The sequence below is a fragment of the Carlito syrichta genome, unplaced genomic scaffold (assembly GCF_000164805.1).
Source record: "Carlito syrichta isolate Samal-C Ts95f unplaced genomic scaffold, Tarsius_syrichta-2.0.1 Scaffold304342, whole genome shotgun sequence".
Lineage (NCBI taxonomy): Eukaryota > Metazoa > Chordata > Mammalia > Primates > Tarsiidae > Carlito > Carlito syrichta.
In genome coordinates this window covers 1-3,646 of record NW_007248438.1, presented here as the reverse complement: position 1 = coordinate 3,646, position 3,646 = coordinate 1, and the positions used below count along the sequence as shown (strand labels likewise).

The following is a 3,646-nucleotide window of genomic DNA, read 5'->3' as shown; positions in this document are numbered from 1 at the left end:
CAACTCATCCCAGTCCTGCTCTCACTCAGAAGTGGGGGATGCAAAAGGAAGCTGCCCCGCCCCAGCAGGGTAAGAGAGGGCAGGATCAACTAAGAACCACACTGCTCTTGGGCCTATGGGGACTGACTACACAGCAAGGGGCGGCTGACCCCCAGAGAGTGACGGCCACTGAGGAGCGAGTGGGGGAGGAGGAGGGCAGAGCACAGGCTGCAATGTGAGCGGGGGACATGCGAGAGATGGAAGCCACAGAAATGCCCAGATGGAAACCCAGCGGGCAGCCATGGTCAGAGATGAAAAACATGAGTGTCCAGCTCTGAGCCACAGCTGAGAAGAGAATCAATGAATTCAAAGTCAGGCCAGCACGATGTCCAAGCTGAAACCCCAAGGGAAAAAGGAACGAGCTAAAAGGAGCAGACTGCCAATGAGCACTGGATAGCTTAAAAAGCCTCCCATTTATAGTTGAAGGCCCACTGTCATCACAGTGCGGTTGAAGTAATTTAAAAGAATAAGGAAAGACAACAAGTCACAGATCTGTGAAGCTGAGAGAAACCCAAATGGGGGAATAAGACAGCAAGAGAAACTGGGCAGGTAAAGCCAAACCACTACTGGAGAAAGCCCTGAGAGCAGCCAGAGAGGGGGAGTGCAACATGGGAGTGTCAGGCCATGCGGGGAGAGTCAGGCCACACAGGAGTGTCAGGAATGGCGGCAGGCACCCAGTAAGGTACAGGAATGGAGGAGTGTCTCCATGGAAAGCTCTGGAACAAAAGTCTCGTTAGCGCCACATTCTATGCCCAGCAAAAATATCCTTCAAAAATGGAGACTCCGTACCTATTAGGAGGACTCCCACCAAAAGAGCAGAAACAACAAGTGCAGGCAAAGCTAGGGGAAAACCTGAATCTTGCATGGCCGTTGCAAGGCCAACCAGCAGAGCCACTACAGAGAGCAGGACAGCAGTTCCTCAAAAAGGAAAGACATTGTTACCCCATGATCCAGCAGTTCCACTTCTGGGACCAGCCCCACGTGCGGGAAAGGCACAAAGAGGCATCTGCACGCCCAGTTCATGGCGGCACGGCCTGCCCAAAGATGAAGCAACTTGACAGGTCCACCCACGAACAGACAGTGAGAAGATGTGGTCTCCAAGCGATGGGGTGTGGCCCAGCCTTGGAGGGAGGACAACGGGCAGGAACCTGAAGACAGCGTCCAAGGGAAAGAAGCCAGTCACAAAAGGGCGAGCATTCTCTGATCCCACCCGCCTGAGGGATGCAGAGGTGCTAGGCTTACTTGAATGCAAAGTAGAGTGGTGATGACAGTTATAGGGATGGAAAAAAGAATGGTTGTCACCGGGGGTTGGGGATGTGACATTTATAGGCATGGAAAACAGAATGGTAGTTGCCAGGGGTTGGCAGGGTGTGTGTGTGACATTTACAAGGACACAAGGACACAAGGCAAACGGTGGTCTCCAGGGACTGGGAGGGAGAGTAGATACAGAGGCTCAGTGTTGCAGGGCGTGAAAGCCCTGTGGGAGCACGGGGGTCATGGCTGCACAATAACGTGATGCCCTTCATGCCAAAGACCGAACTGTAGACTTTAAAATCATTAAAATGGTAAAACTTATGTCACCTATATTCAATCACAATTAAACACTTTTTTTTGATTGGAAAATATAGTTTATTTAGAAAGTAAACTGGAGTGGGGGTTCACCTCCCCAAGGGAGGGGAGGAGGCCAAAGTTAGGAAACGTGTGACGGCCATAGTTCAAAGAGCACATGGCCATACCAGAGTCCAGTAAGGCAATGGCCAAAACATTTTTTTAGAAAAGGAAAAGAACAAACAGACTTTTTCAGACAAAAACTAAAATAATTTTCTGACATGTGACGGCAGACAGCATTTTGATTCTATACAAAGAAACACAAAAACTACAAATAAATATAAAGAGACTCTTTCCTCATTGTAAACAAATTTAGAAACTTGATCTGCTGAAGCAGAAAGTATTAAACATGTATTCTGTGGCTTACATCATATATAGAAGTAAAACAGGACAGTCACAACACGAACTGTGGAAGGAAGGAAAGGTTCTCACATGAAACATGAGGTGGTATGACCCAAGTTTGAAGGCAGACTGTGAAAAATCAAGGAATTACACCGTGAACCCTAAGGAAAGCATGAGAGAGAGAGCGAGAAGAGAGAATGAGAGAGAACACAGAAGTAGAATGGATGGAATCAGAGCAAAATGTGGAAACACCACTGACTGCGGACTCCTGAGGCTTTACTGAAATCACTCACCAGGTCTAGGAGTCTTCTAGTGGAATCTTTAGGGTTTTCTAGATTTAGAATCACATTGTCTGCCAAGAGTGATAGTTTGATGTCCTCTTTTCCTATCTGGATATGTTTTTCTTCTTTCTTTAGCCTGATTGCTCTGGCTAAGACTCCCTCATGACAAAACAACTAACCCAAACGGAGACAGGGAAAGAAGAAAAAAGGAAGAAATGGGACAAAGAAAAAAGGAAGAAATGGGACAAAGAAAACAAAGAAGGAACAAAATGGCAGATGTGAATCCAACCACGTTAAATAGGAGTGGTTAGAATACCTTAGTTAAAAGAGATGGCAGTACTGGATGAGAAAGCAGAACCCGACAACATGCTGTCTGCAAGAAACCTATTTAAGTAAAGACATAGACCATCAAAAGCAAAAGATGCATAAAGATGTACTGTAAAAACAAATTTTAAAAAATCCGAAGTGGCTAAATCAATATGATAAAAAAGGCGTGAGGACAAGGAGCAGTACCAGGAACAGACAGAAACAGGATGTGATAATGGGCCCGACCACCAAGAAAACAGAGGACTCCTCAATGTGTGTGCCTAACAATCCACCTTTTGAAATACAGGAAGCAAAACAGCAGTGAAAGGAGAAACCTACAGCTCACAATCACAATCAGGAGTTTCACACTTCTCTCCAGGATATGAACAACACCATCAATCATCTTGACTTAGCTGACACTTGCAAAACACCACCCGCAGAAAAGTGGAACACACATTCTTTTCAGGCACGAATTGAACATTTGCCAAGACAGATCGTGTTACAAATCTCAACAAATTAAGATGACTGAAATCATACAAGTATGCTCTCTAAACACAATGGAGTTCAGCTAGAAATCATAAAAGAGCCTTTCTGAAGAGCCGGCAAGATGGTGGAAATGGAGCAGAAGAAGAAGAGGTCCTTCCACAAGGTCACCTACCACAGTGTGGACCTGGACCAGTTGCTAGACATGTCCTATGAGCAGCTGACGCATGCAGCAGCAGTGGCAGCTGAACTGAGGCCTGCAGTGGAAGCAGCACTCACTGTGTAAGCGGCTGCGCAAGGCCAAGAAGAAGGTGCCCCCCCAATGGAGAAGCCTGAGGTAGTGAAGACGCACCTGAGTGACACGATCATCCTGCCCGAGATGGCGGGCAGCATGGTGGGCATGTGCAACGGCAAGACCTTCAACCAGGTGGAGATCAAGCCTGAGATAACTGGCCACTACCTAGGCAAGTTCTCCATCATTTACAAGCCTGCGAAGCATGGCCGGCCGGGCATTGGTGCCACCCACCCCTCCCACTTCATCCCACTCAAGTAGTCGCTGCCAATAAAGACACGTCTGTTCAGTCAAA

The 3,646-nt window shown here is 47.2% G+C and overlaps 1 pseudogene; it reads left to right on the top strand.

Annotated features, from left to right (window-relative positions):
• The first annotated feature begins 3,183 nt into the window (after positions 1-3,183).
• Positions 3,184-3,612, top strand: LOC103262131 (annotated as a pseudogene).
• Positions 3,613-3,646: the final 34 nt, after the last annotated feature.